Below are 22738 nucleotides of genomic sequence, written 5' to 3'. Positions count from 1 at the left end.
TTGTCAACGACAGACTTCTGTTCTTAGGGAGCTTTATGAGAATGCACAAAATGTGCTGTGCTTTTGATTTCTGTATTTTATTTGCTTTATTAATTGCTTTATTACTAAAAATGTCTAATTAACAATAACAATGCTTAATTATCTTTTAGTTTGTATGACTTGTGAACTGTCTGTTTAACACTACGTTTCTCATCTCAAAGTAACACTGTGATGTGATCTGACATCTGTTATTTACTTCAGCATTATTTCTTTTTTATTTGTGGAGAAAAGGCTGCAGACACCAGACTGTAAATTTTCTTCCTTTGCTAAGGCATACAGTAGAGAACAGAGCATAAAGAAGCCCCAGAATATATACAGGAATCAGGATATAACATTGTGCCGAAGGAAAAAATGTGCAGAGGAGGATATATTACAGAGAATCTTATTGTATTAAAGTAAATAGAAAGTTTCAACAGATTTCAGCACTGGGAACTGAAATACTCAGTTTCAGGAAGTGAACAATTTAATTCTGTGTTGCACAAGATCTGCAGTATCTATTTGAAACAGAGCAGGGATTCAATTAAGTGCACAGAAATGCAGCCAAACTAGGGGATGATTAGAGGTTTTCCAAAAGCCCATTGCTGATTTGTGTTTTGGTTTGTTTTAGTTTTTTTGAATAAACAAAGCTTGAAGTCTTTTGCATCTCATAACAACTGGATTTTTCACATTCATCCAGACTTGTATTACTGCTTCTGATTTTCTGCATCCTGTGCTGTGGTTCCGTTTAGGAGGTATTACCAATTTTATTTCCAGCAGCAGCACACTTTGCAGGTAGATGCTTCAGCAAGGCCTCACGCTGAGTACGGTGCTTCTCAATGTGAATACCAGTACCTGGATGTGACCTGGTACCTGGGCACCACTACAGAAGTAAGCCACTCTGCTGACCCTGTTACAGGTTAATAATTCAATTATACAAGATAAAAGTAGACCTGTAACGACTGAAACGTGCTCCGCAAAGACTACATTAAGAAACAAAAACAAAAGCAAAGAGCAGCATGGGAAAAGCCTACCTCTTAATCAGCATATTTTGTAGGATCCTTTCTCTCCTCCAGCACAGACACAAAAACAATAGAGGCCTCGTGTCTTGTTAACAGTTCTGCCTGCAGGGGAGTGAAAACAAAATTTCCTAGAGAAGAATAAGCCCCATGGCAAGTTCCTTTCAGGCATATGGACTCAGGAGACTGAAGTATTTTTTTTCCCCTCAAATATTTTCTTAAGTATTTACATGAAGGATTGTCAGATCAGCACTGCACACCCTCTTTTACAGGCAGTGCTACCAGCAAAAAAGCTATATGCTGCTGGAGCATGGATACCCTTCCCTTCCACCACTGAATCGATCTCCTGTATCTCCCTTTCTATTTACCTGTCTTCTCAGCACTTTTAGTTGGACCAATATAACACATCTGTTTATTACCACCTCTACTTTATGTCAGAAACTATATATGAGGATATGTCTTCTCATAAGAAAAGAATAAATGCATTAGACTGATGTGACTCAGTAGTCACAAGCCGTATCTCCTGAGTTGTCTGGAGAAAACAGTCAGCTTTTACTGAGCTTGTGCCTGATGACGCTCACAGGTGTGTTTTGCAAGTGACTGACAAAGTGCTGCGTTATGAAGGCTGGAATACAGGCAGGCTTTGTGTAATCCTAGCTATTTATACCACGTTTGGAAACGATTCCTTTGTTGTACTAATGAGCGTAGGGGTATTGCTGAGGCGGGCTGGAGGTGTTGTTTCAGAAGCCGTGTGCTAACACTGCGGCGGCTGGCAGCCCTCCCCAGGGCCTCGCAGAGGAGCTGCCTCTGCTGACCAGTGCCTCCCCTATCTCCATGCACAAAGAGCATCATAAAGACGACCTCTTTTGAGAAAAAAGAAAAAAAAAGGTCTACTTGCACATTTTGTCCCATAAAGTACCAAATTGTGGACACCACCATCTGATCTAAATGTATTCCCATTTTATACCAAGAGGTGTATTGTGACTCTGAGGGCTACATAGGCATTTATGACATTTTCCCAGCTTTTATTTTTAACGAAACACTAAATTTTGTCTGTGGTAACAAAGTGATTAATTAGCAGCAAAGTGAAATATTTTGTTTTCATATCAGATGAGGCATATAACGAAAGAAGCACGTAATTTTACCCTTCTAGAGCAAATAAACTTTAAAACTGTAAAGCTAATGGAAAAATATTAGAAGTTTACAGAGAGAAAGTTAGGAAGAAATTGAAGCATTTGTGCTTTTGCAGAAGCAGATCAGATCCTGGGAGGAGGATGAAAGCAGGGAGTGTTTCTGGTGGCCAGGAACTGAGGGACCAATTCCCCGCTTGGTGGATTCCAGCCCCCTTGTGCAGACTTGTTTGTGTTATTCATCCCCGTGGTGCCTCTGTACCCCATAATACCAAATTAATATGGTGCTGTGAAACAAACGACAGATTTATGAGGTGCTGAGACGCTTAGGTAACAGGGACCACAGAAGCATCTATCTTACATAAAAGAGAAATACAGCTTGTCCCCGCTGGCATTTTGCTTCTGTGTGGGAGTGTATGAAGAGCAAAGATATGTCTTTAAAAAGATGCATCTCTGCGCTCACTCCTTTGAGCTGTGTGATGGCTGTGCACAGCTTATCACCCTACCTAACGGCGGGGTGTATCCGTCACCCTCCTTACAAGCTGAGCAATTGCCTTCTGTAGCTTACGGTGCCTTCCTCGCTCCAGCCCTAGATATATCAGGTCAGAAAGCACCCACTGTTTTGCCACCCTGGAGCCTGGCTTTGGTAAGGCAAGGTTTCCCCAGCCAGGAGACCGGGAACGTTCAAGTTCAGTGCTCTGCCCTGAAGCACTGCCCTCGGGGCCTGGCTCCCCGCGTGGCAGCAGGCAAAGTTCCTGCTGTTCCTCAATAAAGAGCCGTTACAGACAGATATTTTCTTACTCATTTCTTCTTCCCAGTGCCAGGCAGGCAGCTGCTAACCTGAGAGGCTCAGCAGTGAGCCCGGCACATGCTCACGGCGGCGGCAGGAGCCCGGGATGAAGCCCTACCACCCACCAGCGCTCAGAGCAAGGCCCCGGCTTGCAGGAGCCGCCGCGCTGCAGGCCCGAGCGAGCCGCAGAAGGGCCGCGGATTGAACTGTGCTGATCCGCTCTGATTTCTCTACGGGCCTGCTGAGCCTGTTTATTTTATGAATTTTCCTGCTCAGCAGTCAGACTCAAGATCCTCTGCCTGTGCTGCAAGCTGATATTCACATATTATTTCTGTCTAAACAATGCAGGGCATACCTGACCTTCAGGTGCCCGCTATTTTTTCATGTATCGTAGGAAGAGCCGGCACAGTCGCTTCTGCGGTCTTCTCCAAGGCAGAGATACCTGGAAGGCAGGAGTAATGAGAGCCACTGCTCAGCTGCCTGCATCTTGTACCAGATCTAGCCCAATTTACAATATAGTTCTTTACGTGTCCATTTTTCAACTACCTCCCACCATGTATAATCAAATTACTTTTCTTTCCTTCATTTGATTTCCTCGGGTAAAAATGCACACACTTCTGCCTGTCAAATGCTAAGGAGGGCTTATTAGGATCAGTCATAAAAAATCTATATACTACCTGCAAATAATTGAAATCCTATTTTCAGCTTTCTAGATGCATAATTCACTGTGCTGCTCGGCAATCCAAATCGCAGCCATTAAAACCTTTGATCCTGAAGGACAACAAAGGAGAAAGCACACTTTCTTATCTCTCACATTGGTCTAGTGGGAAATACGAGGAGATGACACCGGGGTCTTTACAGCCTCAAATAGATAGGTATAAAGCACTCTGACCCACGTAAAGAGTGGGAATGAAATTGAAATTGTTGGAGAACAGCCATTCTCTCATGTCAAATGCTTTCTCAGCACCTAACAATCACGCTGCCATAACCAGAGGAGTCTGCAGGAAAGCACATAGAGATGTTACCCACTGAGTTTTCTCCTTCAGCATCCTACATAATGTGGAAGTATTAAAAGATCTTTATATATATATATTTATAGCTGCAGGTAAGGAATTAGCAATCTGAACTCTCACTGGATTGTGGTTCTTGCAAGGCAAGGGAAATTGCATCTTACTACACTGGAAAATTGTGGTTTCATTTATATTTTCCAGAAAGCAAAGTGAGAATGTGTTGCAAACCTGGATTTAAATTCTGAACAATCTTGAGTGCAATGTCTGCTTACAAAGCCAGTCTGTCCCTGCTGAAAATCAGGCTTCCTGATTAATATACATTTATTTGTTTGTTTGTTTGTTTATTGCAAGGGTAACTTTCCAGCAGCTCTTGCAAGATGTTGCAGCAAATATTGTTTTACCCCTATCTAGGCAAATACAAAAAGAAATACTTGAATGTAAATTCAATAAATTATTTATTCTGCAAAGGATAGTCTAACCCAATTTAACAAAGAAAGATAAAAAATATTTACTTCTGCCAAATTGATATCTGAAGCTGAGCTTAACATGCCTGAGATTCGTAAATATCCCAAGTGCTTATTTTTGCATTTCTCTAAACTTGTCACTGATTATCCCCAATTCCTCCACCTTCTGTACCGATCTTTCAGAAAGCTGTCAGAGCTGCCTTGGTCCCGGTGGGCTGGGAGGTGGCTTCAGTCACCTCTGAAGGACAATTAGTGATTGTAGGCACAAATCACCACCAGACTTTGGGCTGCAGACCTGTGTTATCCAGAGCAGAGTTCAGGGGTCTCTGTATGAGCTACAGGGGTCTCTCTGTGGACTAGGAGGGATGTGAAACCACCCTCCATTCAAAAACTATTAACATTGCATAATAAAGCTTTTTCATAACATTTTTCTGCAGAATGGCACATCTTTGGTCTGCACCCTGGGTCTGCAATGCCGTTCCTTACCTGCCCACATCCTTTGTGAACGCTGCCTGTGCCTTCCTTAGTGCGGGTGTAGGTCCCAGGGAACAAATGCTGAGCGTGTGTTCGCAGCAAGCAGCACTTCATTTTTTGAGCAGGTTCTGAGCTGTGAAACTGTGCAGCAATGGAAATGGGGTGAGAACTAGCCTTCCTCTGTCACACCTACCCTCCCATGCACACTTACGCTGCTTCTTGTTTCTAACAGAAAAGTTACAGGTGCAGCTTTGGAAAAAAATAAAAATAAATAAATAAATAAAAATTGCAGTTTATTTTCATCTTTTTTAAGAAAAGTTTTGATTACCCTGACCTGAAAATTTACCTCAGCTTTTGACAGACTTAAAAATAGCAATTAAGCAATCTTTATGAGTTGAACAAAATGTTCCATTTGAAGCCAAAATTACATGCCCTTTCCTACTTTAGGACTTACTTAAATGACTTTACAAAGAAGATAAAAATACATTTAGAATGTAAACACTGGAGCTAACAATTAAACAACCATGTGGAATTCATTGCAAAAGGTATGGACGCACCTGGTGCTTTACTGTTTTTCAGTTTCTTTTCACTGAATCACTCTGGCATAATTTGATAGTTTAATAAAAGCTTTGGACTTTGAAATAGCCTGTGAGATTTCAGAAACAGTCCATGAGAAAGGTTATACTGCAATTTGATGCTTAGGGTAGAGAAGTTAATACAAAAGAAGTATTTCTGAGAACACCCTTTAAATATAAAATGGTAGATAAAGCCTGGCAGTTACGAAGGACATGCGTTGAGTCCTTCATTACCTGTATCCAAAGTTCTCAGCTGACTTCTTCTTGCTGGGCTTTTGGAGCCGTAAGCACAGCCCCTGATATGCCCTCGTGCCACTCAGCCCTTACAGGGCATCAGGAGTGAGTAAACCCCAGGCAGAAAATGAAGCCACCCGAATTCCTCAGCCAGGAGCTGAGCGTGGCCCAGAGCTGGAAAGGCAGATTACAGCACTTGTGGATTTCATTGGAGGCAAGTCACTCTGAAGAGATATTGAAGACAGAAAAATCCTGTTTGTTACAGGTGGCAGGCTTAGCAGCGTTAGAAATAGGCAGTACATTACAGTGGGATTACGAAGAAAATGGCAAACTGCAAGACAAGATCATTCTGAAATTTGAAGGAAAAAAAAAAAAAACAAAAAAAACCTGTACCTCTTCCAGCAGCTTGGAAAAGACCCTTTCCTCTGCAAGCAAATATCTGCCAAGTGAGAGCACTGATCACGGTGAGCCAGAGCTACATAATGCAGCTAAGTCAAGTGAATTTGAACAGTTAACAGCTGGACTAATTAGAGAGCGCGGTATTATTGGTATAACTGATAACCAGGACTAAGCAAGGTTATTTTGCAAGTAATAGATTTGACTTTGCAAAGAACAGTGGATATTTGCAGAGCTAATGAAAACTGCGCTTCCCAAATTAAAGTGTGAGCAAGCAGGGAAAGGATTGGAGTGCGTCTAATTAAAAATGCATGCCGAGGCAGGAAGGCAGAATACAAGGGTAAACAGTGGCAGAGACCAGGCTTATTTGTGATGACTCGGGGTGCCCAGCCCCAGGGGTGCAGCAGCGCCCGTGAGGCCGCAGAATGCATCCTGCACCACGTCCTGTGCTGCTGCAGCATCCCCTGGCTGAGCAAAGAGCTCTGCAGACTCCAGGGCTGTCAGCCCCGAGTCTTTTCCTGAAACCAAACACATTACCGGTATCTCCAAGAGGTTATTGTACAGCTTACAGAGCTAATACTTAAAGAGTTTGCTTTTTTTTGCATGCAAATAAGCTTTGATTTAAACTCATTAGCATTTCCCTCTCTCAGCTCTAGGTTGAGTTATTCTTAGACTCCTTTCTCTTAGAGGAATTATGACTTATTTATCTGACAAAGCGACTACCATCTCCCATCTCATTTTCGTAATCTAACATAACCTTCACAATTCTCCGCAGCCTTGTTTGACAGCTACCTACAACAGGAAGCGTGCCAGGGGAGCCTGCCTTTGCTGGCCAGGACTTTGCCCCAACCTTCCCGTGTGCTTTGGTCCTCTGGGTTCACGCAGCACGAGCCCGACTCTGGTACCAGCTCTGGCAGAAATGCCAAAGGGTTTGGCTGCTCCCAGCTGTGCACAGCTAGCTATGGCTGAGGTTGCTGCTCCCCCACCTTGGCATTCAAAGTGTTATGCATTCCTTGAACCTCCCTGAGGCTCTCAGGATTATTATTTTGCTAGGAGAGGATCCCTCCTCATCTGTACAACAGCATATTTACAGGCATCCCCAATGGGAATCGTATTCAGTGAATTTTTAGAAGGATATATAAGATAAGCCACAACATACGTTTTTGTTATAGACAAATTCCTAGTCTAGAAGGTGCACAGAATAAAGGTTTGCTGACCACTTGCTGATATTTTCCTATGAAAACAACTTCTGCGCAGTGATAGGAATTAGTAAGGCATTTGAAAAAGCAAGGCTATCCACTTTATGTCAGATAATGAATGACAGCAAAAATGTTCTCATTGTCTCAGCTTGTACAAACAAGAGATCATTGAAAATTGACACAATCTAAGTGGATAAAAAGGAATTTTCCATATATGCTGAATAATTAGTGAAATTAATTGCCATGAATATTACTGATGCCAGAAACGTAGCTGGATTCTAAAACCTGGTCATCAACAAGGTTAACAAAAGCATTCAGGATATATAATGATACAATTTTGTCTTTTTAGATTTCAGTAAAGAGACATGCATATATTTAGAGCATATTTAGCTAGAAAATTTGACAAGAGATGTGAAGCCTCATGCATCTGGGTTTAGAGCCACGTATTTAACAATTATGAATGAAGACGGAGTGGATACCATCCCAAACTGGCATATTGCAGACATCGACTTCCATCCAAAGCATATGGTGCCAGCTCCTTGTCAAAGAGAAAATATGGAAACAAAAGGCTACGAGTCTGAAGCAAATGACTTCCTATATCTAGACCAGGAAAAAGTTGGCGATATCCCCAGACCAAACTCATGCACTGTAATACATGCCATTTGTCAGGTGTGGAAAGTACTAAATGAGCACATTACCTGTTTGCTGGGGGACTGACTGATAACACTAATGTTGCTGGACCGAAACGGCTGTAAAATCATTAAGTATATCTTGTTTTACTTAACCTAAACTCATTTAAATTGTAAGACTTCTGGAGAGTGATAGTGAGACTACAATTCCCTGATGTGATACGGCAGTCTTGAATGCAAAACGAAGTCTTATCTTATTAAGCATATTTTTTATCATATCAGTTACTTACTTAACAGATTAGTAAATGTTGTTTTACTAAAATTATAAGTCAGCTCCTGATATGAAATTGGATTATGTCAGTTCGTTTTCTCTATCAGCTTTGCAATATTGCAAAAAAACAAGGATTTCATATTAACATAGAGAAATCGCTAAAATTTCTCTTGCAATTAGACTCAGCCTGCCTTTGCTATTGACACACAAATATTGGCTTGTGTCTTCCTAGAGAAAGCTTTGTTTCCAGTTTTAGATATATACAGAACCAAATTTATGTAAACTAAGTAAAACTAAAAAAAAATGAAGAACTTATAAACTCTGTAACTGAAGAGTTCAGAGTAAAGTAAGTGTCTTTGAATATTTATCAGGGGCATTTAAAAATAATTTCAAGGACTGTCTTTCCAGCTAGCGGAATTGGAAATTTTCAGGTCTTTGGGAATGTTAATCCTTTTTCTTTTCTTTTTTTTTTTTTCTGATTAAAGTCACCCAAATTTCACCAGGCTTTGACATTTGGTGACTTCAGCCCAGTTTTTCCTGCTTTCCCTTAAGCAGGAGAAGCCATGTGTCTGTGGGCCACTGGAAAGGTGACAGTAGTTCACGGAGTGAAAATAAGTGCTGAAGATTATGTACTCACCGAAGGTCAAGTTCAAAATAGTTTAAGTCCATCTCTATACAGCTGTCTTAAAGTTACTTTAAAGTTGCAACTGCTCCTCCTAGTGAGATGCTTGTCCATACCCTAATATGCAGGGATTAGGGTCACCCTTGCAAAGAACTTTGACAGTATTTAGAGATTGAACCAGTCCCATAAAATCAGGAGTGTTCCCCTTGCTCCCCACTGTAGCACAGCTCCTAAAAATCATCCCCTTTTTTTTGCCAGATAGATGTTAACACGTGTCCAATGTGATCAACTGAAATACATCTGTTCTGCATTATGCCTCTGCAATTATCAGTAGGAACATAATATTACTACTGCAAAATCACCGCAAATCAGTTATAGTATATCCAGGAATATTCAGTACTGTAAATTTATGTCGACAGAAGTCTCTGAAAGCTATAGTCATACTCTATAAAATTTAGATATCAGATCCAGGTTTTAGTTTTCACATAATTTACTCTTACCTATTAATGGTAGTATTTTGAATAATTAGTTATAATTGAGCCTGAAGGTCTCAATTTGCATTTAAGTAGCAAACTTTTACAAGCAGCACACACCAACAGTTTTAAATGTCACAGCAATGTTTAATCATGCAAGACAATGCATAAAAATGCTCAAAAACATTCCTAATTGGGAATGCAATTATTTACCTTATTGTCTAAACTGTGTTGCCATATATTTTGTCCAAGGAGTAAATAAGCAAAGCAATATCCTAAAGGCAACTCCTCTTATGCTGATGTAAACTGGGCTGGTCTTCACCCAGAAGAGCTACCACTGTCTTAATTACGTATGTTCTTTTAAAGACGTATCCTCAGGAAACAACAGGTGCCACATAATGGTTGAACCTGATGATCTTACAGGTCTTTTCCAACCTCAATGATTCCAATCTTCTATACGTGCCCCTCTCTACCTGCTCTAACATGTGCCATCAGTGGAGGGAACCAGTCCTTGAACTGAGAAGCATAATTAAGTGAAATAGTCTTTATTTACTACATCTTTCAATTCTCCACTCTCTGCTCTGGCTTTACTCTTCCCTGGAGAGCTTCTTTTTACTGCTAACACTACCTTGTCTAGAAGGCTTTATAAATCACCTGCCGAAAAACCGAGGCATCACCTGTAGCTGTTCCCGGCCATTCCTCTTTTGCAGCAATACGGCACTTCATGATTGTATCTCAGATACAAACTAGAAAAGAGAAATCAAATAATTAATCACAAGGGTTTATAATCTCATCATATGGTTCATTTGGAAGCCAGAGTTAAAAATTAATAACAGTTCAAACGGAGAAGAAATATCTTATTTCTGATGTTGTCAATCTTCAGCGATATTAAGAACATAAGAACTGCTACAGCTGGTCAGACTAAGGATATATTTAGCACGCTTCTGCTCTGTGGCAGTGATGATTATGAAAGAATTTAATAACATGGCAGGTAACGAATAATCCTTTCTCCTCTTGGAAATCATCACTAGCAAATTTTATACATTTTGAACTGTCATAGAAAAAGCATCAAGACTATGACCCAGGAGACTTGAAGTTGATTCATGCTGCTAACACATTTTCCTCTATTCTCTCTGCACTTATTTCTGTGTCTCTATCTGTAGAAAGGTGATAACAACACTTCCTATACTCCACATGCTTTTTCTATTTCAAACCCTATCCTCAGGATACAGAAGGTGCATGTGAATGGAGAGCACTTCACTCAGTTGGTCCGAGGTCATAGCAGGATAGCAGTCTTATCACAACACGGTATAATAATAGCAACAATAATAATAATAGCTCTTTAAAAAGAGAAATTAAATAGCAGGGTATCGAGGGAACCTATTTTCCTTCCCCTTTTATCACCGCTCTGTTTCCCTTTGCTTGCTCCTTCTCACCCCTTTCCTCCCTGGCAGCCCTGCAGGAGATGAAATGGGTTTTCCCACTGCAGACGCGAGCCTTCGCCGGCTGCGCCTGTCCCTGGGCAGCGCTCTTATCTCGAGGTGTTGGCAGGGATTGTAAGACGGAGCTGAGGAACCAGGTGAATTCCAGACTGCAGAAATTACGTGCCCACAGCACATCACATGGTTAATAAAATGGAAAAGTTGAAGCCTGGGTCCCATTAGTTTTCTCTTTTAAAGCACAGGCACCTTCAGTTTATGAATTAGTAAGCCTTTTTCATTTCACAGCCCATGGGGAATTGCTGCTTCCTGCGCTGTTCCTTGTCTTGCTGTGCTTTCTTGTAACTTTTATTTTAACCTCCTGTTTCTCTTCACTGCATTTGAAGAAAAGTTCTACAGAGGAAAATACTGTCTTCCTCACGCTCACTGCCAGCAGTTGGCTTTGGAACAGACAGAAACATCATTAAAAATTGGAATTATTTTCAGTTCCCACATTGCTCACTTATAATATTTAAACCTTGCTGCATACCCCCTGAGATGTGCAAACAGGAGCAGGAAAATGCAATGTTTTTGCTGATCTACATTTCTTTTTTGGTTGGTGTGTTTTTAAGCTTGCAGAGAGACCACATAAGGAGACTCTGGCAACATCTCTAGATTTGTGCCATTTATGCATTTTATGCCATTATTTAAATTTGGTATATGCAAGCATAACCAATATATTTTAAGACCTTTCAAAATGACCAGTAGTTGAAAAGGACCTTTTAGTCCAACTGGGACCCAATCCATTTCTTGTGTATAGACAGTATGTGTATCGGGAGTCCGCTTGGACCAGAATGAGACTGAATGTCCTAAACAGAATAGCTAAAACACAGCTGTACCTGACGTTAGCCTGCATGCATTAAATGTATTGTAAATACAATCACTGGCTCCAAACCTGTCGTCCAACGTGTAGACAAATGTTGCCTAATATTAGAGGTTTTACTGAGCGTAGCAGTGCTAATTCTGTTCCATCGTGCACTTCCATTCCTGAGTAAGTGGCTGGATAAGTAATATCTCTAATCATTCTAGTAAGAGGCTCTATCAGTACTTTCAAAATGACTAATAGCATTTAACTCTCAGATTATATTTATAAATGGTTTCCACTTAATACATTGTATAGTTGACTTTAATAAGTACTTATTGCAGGCTTGTGTAGTACAAATACATTGCTTAGGCTGTGATAAAATGGTACTCCCAGGAATACTTACAACAATGAGTGGTTTGGCTAACGATAGAAAACATACATTTGTGAATGCTTTATTTACACAACTCTCTGATTTATGTTTCTTTTTGTTTCTGGAGTTGGGTAAAAGACTCCATTCAAAATAGGAAAACCCTGTGGGGAAAGTGTATTGAACCTTTCTTTTTTGGTCCATTATTGAAGTGCATTTTTGACTTTAAGTATTTTAGATACAAACCACATCCACAACTCTTTCCTAAGCAAATGAGGTTTAATCTCTCTGTACTGATCTCATTCATGGTAAGAAGCATCTCAGCTGCTAACGCAGGTAAGGTGTTTAACATGTTCTGCGTGTCAGATTCACTGCAGAGCACCGGATTCACCTCCCTTCTTGACATTTGTTTCTTATCTCTGACAATTAGTTGTGCTGAAATCACCTTGTTTGCTTTATTGTCATGGAGCGAAGACAGCTTTGTACTCAAAGCACTGTCTTCAATCTTGTTTGCTGCCTCTATATTGCAACATATTTTATTAACCCTTTGGTCATGCAAATCTTGTATGTTCAGACTTTCTGCTTTCAGACTTTTTTTGATGTAAAGGCATTTATTTAATTTTGTTTCCTCAGGATGAGCTCAGGGACAGTGGTGACGGCACAGGCAAATATAATCTGAATAACGATTCATTTATTTATGGCTTATAAAGTTGAAGAATCTCTTGAGAATCCCTCAGAATTAGAGTCTATACAGATGGAAGACATTATCTTTGTTATTACTAAGGGCTAGGTTATTCAGTATTTCTTCAGATAATTGAAATTATTAAAGGGCGATTGAGATTACTAAGAAGAAACCCACCTAAAAATGGGAATAAAAATATAATGCTTTAATTAAGTTAGCAGTAACAGTTTTACTAACAAACCACAGTTGCTTTTCATACTGATTATATTTTTTCTCTGCCTGTCACACCTGCTTTTTGTGCTGAATTGTAACTGTTGCCCTACTTGCACAAGCTCTGCTGCAGTGACATGCATTGGGGATTTGGAGTGGTTCATTTTTAAAGAGTTATGTGAAAACCATCTTTACATATTTTGATTCAAAAATACCCTTGCAAGGAAAAACAAAACATCATAATCTAGATAGATCAGTTATAATTGTTCTGAGTTCCCTAGTAGAAAATGACTAACTCCATCCATTAATAACTTCAGCAGAATAATTCCCAGACACCTCCCAGTCTCTGTATTATACAATATGTTATACTTATTATATAAATCTGTTAAGCTTTGAGCTGCCGTCTGGGTTTATTCTTCCCCAGATAGGATGCAGTTCCACATACATTCAAGATTTAAGCTTCTTCATTCTGTTCAGGCTAAAAGGTTTTATTTCTGAAGCAGCCATTATCTTGAGAGAATAGATCAGTCTTCAAGACCTTGCTCATTAACACCTGCCTATTAAAGTATATGTTATATAAGACATTTATGTAGTGGCACCATAGAGCTCAAACTGAATATTTGCTTTTTCTTTTAAAAGGCTTTTTTTTTTTTTCCAAGTGAATTATATGTGTTCCTCAGAGTGTTGTGGATTGAACTTCATACTGCTGGTCCCTATAATTAGCACAGCCCCAGAGGACTCCTCTGAAGAATAACTTCATTTCTTAACACTTGAGAAGAATATAATGAGTCCAGCATTGACCCATGGTGAGGCTACATGACTTTTTGGATGCCTTTCTCTCTCTCTATGAATACACAGACATATATACATATATATTTACACACTTATTTACACCAGACCTGCTAGACCTTAAGGTCCTGATCCCAAATACCTTTACTTATCATATGGTAAAACTTTGCTAAAGGAGATGTGAAGGTTCAGCTCAGAAAGTTGTGCTAGCTTATGTATGGCAGCCACCAGTGGAGCAAATCCTACACTTGCTTCCAGCCTTTCAGCCCTGCAGATTCCAGCTCCATTGACTTTAAACAACATTACAATGCAATTTTATTAGTAGAGAAGCTAAAAAAAATAATATAGTTAATATATTCCTTTTTGCTTTTGTATAATAGTTACCTGAAAATGTTTTTTTTTCTGTTTTTTTGTTTGTTTGTTTGTTTTCCTGATGAGATTTCAGAAAGATGAAATACCAGAAGGTGGAAGGACCAAAAGTGTTGGCTTGGTGACAGAAACTGCAAAAGTGAGGCTTCCTCCAAAGCAGAGGAAAGGTCAGAGGAGATGAGGGAGCATAATTCAGAGTGTGCCAAGGCAGTGCAGTGGCTGGTGGGGCAGGAGATGAGAGCCCCCAGCCTGATGGCCACCGTGCTCACAGGGGAGACCCTGAGGCCTTGTCTTGCCTGTGGAGAAGAAGTCCCCCTGAAATCAGGAGAAATCTTTCTGCTGACTGAAAAATAATGCTTCAGATCAGGCCTGGTGTACAAGGGAGATATCCAAAAGAAAATAACCTTTAAAAAAAATTCATTGTAAAGTGATGCTAGATGAGAAGAGTTTAAAGATGACACCTGTGATCTTTCCTTTTATGGAGCTCTTCAGAAACCAAGATCCTTCATCTGAGTGAAAGTTTCATCCTGGGGAAGTTTCTAAGACAACCACCACACAGCAACAAAGCGGTTGCCACAGCTAAACATTTCCCTCTGACACTGCTTTGAAAACAATTAACCTAAATCTCTCAAAACTTGACAATTAATTCAGAGTTGGTTCATTTCAATCACTGGAATGAAAGCAAAAGGGGGAAAAGTATATCAAGGCAGTGCCGGTAATAAATGAAAAAAACCTTTCTTCTGATTGCTTTGGAGCTGATAAACCTTTCTCGTACACAAGTGTCAAATGTCCCCAGAAACAGGGAACACAAGTACCACGACTGAATCGGATCCCTGGGAATGGAGATTCCACCTGGTTCATTGCATGAGGGACCATCCCCGGCAGCTGGATCACACCGCACGCTGCTCCCAGCACCACACGCTGAATTTCCTGAATTTCCATATGCGGACTGATCGCATTTCAGGTGGTAATTTCTCATGTTTTGTCATCCCAGGTATTAATCTCTGCAGCAGAGAGAGGAATGGGACATTGTTGTGCACTGCCTGTGCCTTGCACATCGCTGACTGCACACCTGGGGGTGAAGGTGACACCCGAGGTTTTTGAAACGTGGTGTGGAAAAACAGTTAAATATCTAAGAAGTTAACGATTTCTGAACAATTTCTAAGACTGAAATTTTGCTGTCAGGCTCAAATGGCCCCTGAATTTGCCTTGCAGAAGGATAGAGAGATTTTAATTTATGGATAGGAAAAAGTGATTCTGGGAAAATAGTTCCTTTATACTTTTAGATAAATCAAAGGGAAAATTCTGGAGAGTTTTGTTTAAATGAAGCCAGGGAAGTTTCAAATTAGAAAACAGAAGAACACTAGAACTCCAAAACAAATTTCAAAATGAAAGGGAATTTTGGTGTCATTCACTTATTACAAAGTACATTGCAACGCCAAGGAACAGGCTAGCAAGTATTTTGTGGGTTTGCTTCTCAGTTCAAAGCCAGTTTAAGAGTGGCCTATGGACAGACCTGCTTTGAAATCCCTGGGGACCATCTAATGGTTGAACACTGCTTTTCACAGCCATTCCCTGTTCCACTCCCTGCCTCTGCGATGGGGCAGCTGGAAGAGCATGGCTCAGATCACTCATTGGGCTCCAACAAGAGAAATGCAACTTGCAAAATCCCTGATTTTTTTTATTTTTTTTTTTTTTTTTTAAGACTTTGAACAACTAGCTGTGGAAATAAAACAAAACATGTCAAAGGCAAGCATTACTCGTTGAATAAGGCAAACACACAATGATTAATTTACTTTCTTGTTAAGTTGACAGCAGAGGTCAAGGAAGAAGACAACAGAAAATCCTATTTTCTCAGCTTGGTTTCAGATTGTTTGGGGAGGCCACTCTGAGCAGCACAAAGGTAATCACCCATCTGGGCAATGAAATGTTACCTCCAATTACTTGCAGCCTCTGGTCACTTTTTGTATAGGTTCTTCATTGTCATGTCAAGGAAGCCATTATGCACATTTTCACCTTTGCAAATATTTCTCCTGAGACGCTGGATTTTACACATTTCTTTTTCCTGAATGTCTTCTCATTCCACTATAATTGCATTCCTCCCGACAGAAATTTTCTTTCAAGTGTTTTGCCTTCTTTCTCCTTTTCTTTACCACTATTACTGCAAAGTGAAAAAAAAAAAAATAGAAGTGGGAAAAATGCCAGAGCTGCCATTTATTTTAAATGGCTTCTCTAATCCATTTTTTTTTCCTTTGCCTTTACATTCAGTATAACCTTGTTGTTTAAATACTGTATCCTTTGTAAAGCTCATCCCTACAACACTCTTACAATAACAATTAATGTGAAGTACTAGCTGTCTCAGCGGTTCTTAAGTCTGCTCTTCAGCCTTAATCTTCCATCCCTTTCTTCAACTCTACCTGTTCTCCACACTCCATAAAACCTAAAGACTAGAAATAGCACTAAGTCACACATACATTTTTACATTAAAAATATGAATGTAATATAGGTATTGGATCATATCATCATGATTTTCATACAGGGGAATGAATTCAACAACATGTTGTAAAAGCACAAGAAAAATCAAAATCTCCATAAACTTTACATCTTTTATGTATGCATAAAAAGAAGATGGGTGCTGCTGATTTGATTTTCATTGTCTAACTGGGTTTTATTCAAAGAGGAATGGTTTTATTTAGACAATAAGAAAATACGCTTTTACGTGTGCATGATTTGGTATTGCAATTGTCAATGTGAAATACCAGGAAAAAATATTTATTTCATCATAATGAGCTATGGAACTGGGTAGATTATTTTTGTCACTTCTGCAGTGCAGTGGTAAGGTCTATTTGTAGAGAATCAGAACACTTCTTTGATGTGGGTGATTTTAAATAACTTAATTGCAAGGCAGATGGTAAGAAACAAACAACAAAAAAACCCTCATGAAACAAAACAAAAAAACCCTGTATAAAGGTGGAAAATTGCTTGAGGAATGCTGTGGTCTCACAGGGAGAAATCTTTCTATTTGTAGCTGGTAACTGCAGACTCCAAGTCTGTGATTAGCCTTTAATGTAGAAGAGGTAATACGATGTAGCTGATGAAAACATGTCAACACAGCATGAGGAAAAGAACAAGAAGGCAACTTTTTCCTCAAATGAAAAGTTTCAGATCTTCAAACACACTCTGTTTTGAGAAGCAACAATTGGAAAAAAAAAAAAGCACAACCCACCAGCTTTAGTATTCACACTAAAACCTCTAAATTATTTTTTTTATCAAATTTCCTCAGGCTTGTTAACATTATGGGTTGCATCAAATCTAGTTTTTCACTGGGTTCCCAATTTTACACGCAGTGTGATAACATGGGTGAATCTGGTCACTGGACCAAACACAACTAAAAGGTTTGCTCGTCTTGAAGAAATTGGTGATGCTGTCAGCACATCCTTCCAGGTGGAGCACGGCCACAGAGGTGGAATGTGTGGTAGTCTTACAGGGAACTTGGCTGCTGGAGAGGTCTCCTGAAACATATGAAAGCTGTCACAGGGCCTCAACTCCAGTTGTGCTTCCTGTTTTAACCAAGTTGGTGATAATTATATTATGTACATATATAGAATGCTTCAAGACAGAAGAAACCCAGCTATGCCAGGAAAACAATGTCATCCACTGCCTACCTACACAAGACCCATCTCTCCTCAACATGCCAAAGCTAGAATTAAAATGCTAGTTGTAATAACTCCTATCCATAGAAAATATAAATGTTTTGAGGGGAAAAAAATGAAAAAAAAACAGGTTGTGATCCATTGCAACGAAGAACCACAAACCTGAGGGACTTCATGTCAGCCTGGGCAGGACATTAGGGGCATGTTACCCAGAACGCATACAATTGACTGAATATGTAATCAGTAGAAAAGACAAGGTAGCATATTTTGTTGACAGATCATGACAATAAGCACTCCAAGAAAAGTAATTTTCTGTGTAATGACCGTAAGAGTGGAGAAAATCTGAACAGAAAATGTAAATTCAAATGTACGCTCACAAATCTTTCCAGTGACTCCAAAGTTATTATGCTATTAACTGGGCAGTGGGGAAGCCAGATATCCTGTTTTTGAGGAATCACAACTATAAGTTTAAGGATTTTTGCTATGAGTATTGTTTTCCCTCAGATTCTTTAAGCCCATCTCTGCGTGTGCTGCAGCCTGGGAAAGCCTGAGGGGGACCCCAAGCCCTGTACCAGAGGAGGAAAACAAAAGGTGTTTGTGCATTAGGCAGTTCTGCTGCATGACCTTTGTCAAGTCAGTTGTGTTCTCCATGCCTCAGCTCTCCCATGACACCGGGATGTTGCTACCGCCTCCCATGCCCCATATTTCCCATCTTCTGGGGGGTTCAGCTCATGGTAGCGAGAGGCATCCTTTGCTAGTAAACAGACACAGCAGGACAAACTCTCACTGATGCACTCATGCCCAAGCAATTTTTGACTTCTGAGGATGGTTAAATTTAAGTAAATGGGAAAAAAATGATTGCTGGGATTAAAACATCCTCTCAGAATTATGGATATGGGCACTTTTCTGGATTTTGTTATAACGTATCATGAAGGTCTTCAAAAAATTCCTGGCCACTAATTTCCTGCTTTATTCAGATGTAGGTGGTGTCATGGCATTGTGTGAGCACTGGGACTCGTGTTGCTCTGTGAGAAAAGGATAATAAATTTTCCACTTTATGAGGGAGGAAGAAAAGTATACACATACTTTTACACTCCCAAGTGTAAAACCTGGACTTAAATGTGGAAGTGCTTACAGATCCCTGAATAGAAATATTAAAGAAGCATTACAATTATTATATGGGAGATTATGACCAATGGCAGTGAAATTCGTAACAGCTCTCTGTGGGGTTTTCCCTCTAAATTTCACAACTGCCAGATCCTAATCTCTGGTACGTGTCGTGCATTGTTTGTTACATGGAAAATGCTGCTGCAATCCTGCCTGCATACACATTAGCAACTTTTTTTTTCCTTCTTCTGAGATTCTCTGAGATATATTGCCCTTCTGAGATTAAAATCTAGCCCTAAATCTTCAAAGCAATTACATAGACAAAAAGCAGCAATCTCTTCCTGCCATACAACTTCCAAAGAGTAGAAATCACCAGATCAGAAAACGATGGTAGATTATCAGCCCAGAGAAAAGGCATGATATCCCGCAGGAGTGATCAATACATGAACAAATATGCCTACCTTGATCTTGGTCCTCTATAAAGCTGTAGGAGTTTGTTTCAGATTTTAATGGAAAGACAATTGGACAATATAGATTTTTTCCCCCCCCAGGAAAAGGTGCATTTAAAGAGCTAAAGCAAAACAAAGGAAGAATGAAAGCAGAAGGAAATCTGCGCTTGCAGTCTGTTTTTGTTTTCTTCCTTTGTATGAAACAAAATGCTACTGATTTTTTGGTCTCTTTGAACGCTTTTTTTTTGGAAGGTTTATTTGAAAAGAAATGAGCAAGCAGAAAGAACGAAGCAGCTTTTGAGGTCCTTGAGAATTGGATTTTTGGAATGTATTGTACCTGTTTATATTCTGATTACTGGGAATAATATAAAAAGGAATCAAACATTTTTACAAAGAAAAGAATATAATGAATCAATCCCAAGTCACATTATTCTGGCTTTGTTCCCACATGCACTTAAACTACTAATGACATCTACAATCACTACATTGGTATATTGGTATTTATTACTTATTTTAAAAGACAGAAGACAAGATCTTTAAAATCATTGGCAACATCATGATTGTACAATTCCACAATAGTCAATATGTGAGGGTGTTGCCTTTTTTTTTTTTTTTTCCCTCCTTAACCACCACACGAAGAGAATTTCAACTTAGGTATACAGATGGAGAAACTGAGAAACTTTGCCTTCAATGTCGACAGAACCGGGATTTCACTGAAAGGAATCAATGAACTCTTAATTTTCTAGGGCAGGCATTCAATTATGACAGTAGAAATTATATTCTCAAGCCTAATTCGTGCATAAATTGTTTGATAAATTTGAATATTCTTCAGTTACCATTGTACAAAGTAAATGATGGATAAACTATGCTCTGGATAATGCATTGTATGTAATCTAATAGAAAATGGGCTATATCTTCCAACATTGAAATATTTTTTGTTACTACTGCCACGAACAGCAACCAGAAACGTAGTACCTATGAGAATATGGTTCAAATTCCTTGTAACCTGAGTAAAATTCAATCTTTGCTATATTACAGAAGAAACTGAAAGAATGCTTTGGAACACTTTACAAAAGATTACAGAAGACAAGCTGGTCAAAAAAGGATTGAAATGGAAGAATTTTAAATTCTTATCATGATCCACACTTCCTTTATGCTATTAAAAGTAAATCCACTGAGGTTAGCAAAAAATGTTGTATATGAAGTTTGCTTGATTTTAAGCAGAAATAATTAAATACTGCTGTAGTTCTCTCAAGATATAAATCCTTCTAAAGATCAAACATCTCCTTTAAGATATAGAGGGGATTGAATGCTACTGCAGAATTTTTCAGTAACTACATTCAGAGCCATGAATTATTTATTTAGAAAAAGACCCGTAGCAGAAGTGAAATTAAAACAAACAACAACAAAACCCACCAACCACAAACATAGGTGGCACTTACAATTTCAGGTAAAGAAGAAAGCATCCCTTAGTGCATACCATAGCACTTAGTGGTAAGTGACAAAGTTATATGATACTACAACATTAGAAAGAGAAATTTAGATTTGCATTTGGATAAAAGAATTGAAATGGATTTTCATCTACCAGGGTCCTCAAAAATCAGCACTGTGCACCATTTACACTAACAAGATGATTATTCTGCATTAGAATAGACGTTTTGATGTGCATATACATTATTTAACATTATTGAGAGGGAAATGATGCTTAGCTAGAGTAAAAACAAGATTACACCTAAATCATCTCTTGAATGTCTATAGGAATTTGTTTACTGGTAACCTCTTATAACTTTTACTCTGTATTGTGTTCAATATTCATCAAGTATTTTAAGTAGCTCCTAATCTTCATGTAGAAGGAAATAATCACTGGGCACACAGCAGACATATGAAATACATACTGTGACTGTAGCTCTACAAAAAACATTATGGGAAAGCATTCAACAGGCAGCTGAAGGTTGATGGTTCATTGTCTGGTTACACTTTGCCCATGTTACTTTGAAAAAAAGCTTCCTAAAGACCTCAACCCAGAGTCTTTCCATAGGCAATATGGCCACTGACTTTGTAAGTGGTCTTTTCCAGGGTAGTGGGACTGGTTAGGGACATTGTAGTTTAAAGCACACTTCAGGTTCGACTGGAAAAAAGCAACCCCAAGGTCAAGAAACAAGCCATTTTCCTGAAGATTCAGATTCATGCTTTTCTTCTCCCACAGATTTCTTCTACAAGCACCAGATCCCTATTTCTTAGGATGTTGTGAAGATAAATACATTTACAAGGTGTTTTGATATGCTCATGTATAAAGACTGTGAAATGTTCCCAGTAATTTTATTGGAATTAAAATGGGTGCTTAATTTCCTGTCCTAAGATTTATATTTTCTTGCAGTTCTTTTTAAGGTTTCCAGAGGGAAAAAGAATTGAAGCTTATAAACCAAAAAGAAAGTGTCTTTAATCCTTTGATTAAACTTTGGTTATAATGGTGAGGACTAACACCTGAAAGGAAGGGTTTATTACTGAAATATCATTAGATACTATAACTGAGATACTTAGTGTGTGCTATAAATTTCTCTTAACTGCTACTGCTACTTAAATGTAATCCACATCTAAATCTCACATCTAATCAGCCAACTAATCAATTTATTAATCAGCATTTCACAAGTGGTCTTGACCTCTCTAAGACCACAGCATTTTCAACAATCCTGAAAGGCAATGATCTGAGATTTGGAAAATGTAGGCAGTATAGGAGAGTTATAATTTTCCTTCGCTATTTTGACCTTGATAACTCCTGATTTGTCAGTAACATAAGTTGGGTCAAGTCCTGACAATCCAGGGACCCTCTGTCAGTCTTGTTTCATACTCAGAAGTCGCTGGTGTGCAAACGCACAGCTGGCAGCTCTTCATCGGTGGACAGACCCTAAAGCCAGCAGACGTGGTCTGCACTGAGGTTTTCCATCATGGCTGATGACCACCTCTGTTCAACCAACACCTCTCTGGAGTACTCATAGCAGAGGAGAGCAAGCGCTGCCGGGTTGCTGATGCATTTGATGTCCTACAGCCAAAGCCATAGACAGATGGGCCTAAAGCAAAGTACTGCAAGAGTGGTCTATTTTATTCTGGGGCTAGGTCAGCTTCAGACAACCTGAGCCTGGGAGCTCATGAAAGGGGAAGAGCCATCCTTGTCAAGTCCTGTGAGAGACATAACTCAGCTGGCTGGAAATCAAGCCAAATGGATTTGATTTCAAACACCACGCTTTTCACGCCAGTGTCAATAGACACATTTGGAGGCTTTTCTTTTCCCTGTGGGATTGAGAACGATAAAACCTATTCATGGCGAGCACTTCTTGAACAATGTGATTCCATATGTAAACGTCCTCTTTGTTTAGCTGCAGCTGCAGCTCTGTCACACACTGTACTCACAAAAGACTGTATTGCGCATCCTTAATGAGATGCTTTACCATCTTTCAGTCCTGCACCCTGCTAATTGCTGACCTGGACACAGGTCTGATATTTAAACAGACTTGCTCCTCAGAAACCAGT

The 22738-nt window shown here is 39.4% G+C and overlaps 1 long non-coding RNA gene across 5 annotated transcripts in view; it reads right to left on the bottom strand.

Annotated features, from left to right (window-relative positions):
* LOC308200287 overlaps positions 1-22738 on the bottom strand; it is a 42526-nt gene that overhangs the window by 4653 nt on the left and 15135 nt on the right. For 2 of the 5 annotated variants that reach the window (XR_013955433.1, XR_013955436.1), the window contains exons 2-7: positions 15936-16162; positions 9515-10047; positions 5712-5935; positions 4915-5043; positions 3310-3396; positions 1934-2451 (exon numbers count right to left, since the gene is read on the bottom strand). This is a non-coding gene — a long non-coding RNA (uncharacterized lncRNA). Of the gene's footprint in view, positions 1-221; positions 926-1049; positions 1140-1933; positions 2452-3309; positions 3397-4914; positions 5044-5711; positions 5936-9514; positions 10048-15935; positions 16163-22738 lie in introns of those variants that run through there. The other 3 variants (XR_013955435.1, XR_013955434.1, XR_013955437.1) reach the window with 3 other exon arrangements.

The sequence above is a fragment of the Anser brachyrhynchus genome, assembly GCF_964034855.1.
Source record: "Anser brachyrhynchus genome assembly, chromosome: 10".
Lineage (NCBI taxonomy): Eukaryota > Metazoa > Chordata > Aves > Anseriformes > Anatidae > Anser > Anser brachyrhynchus.
This window is presented reverse-complemented; position numbering and strand designations above follow the sequence as displayed.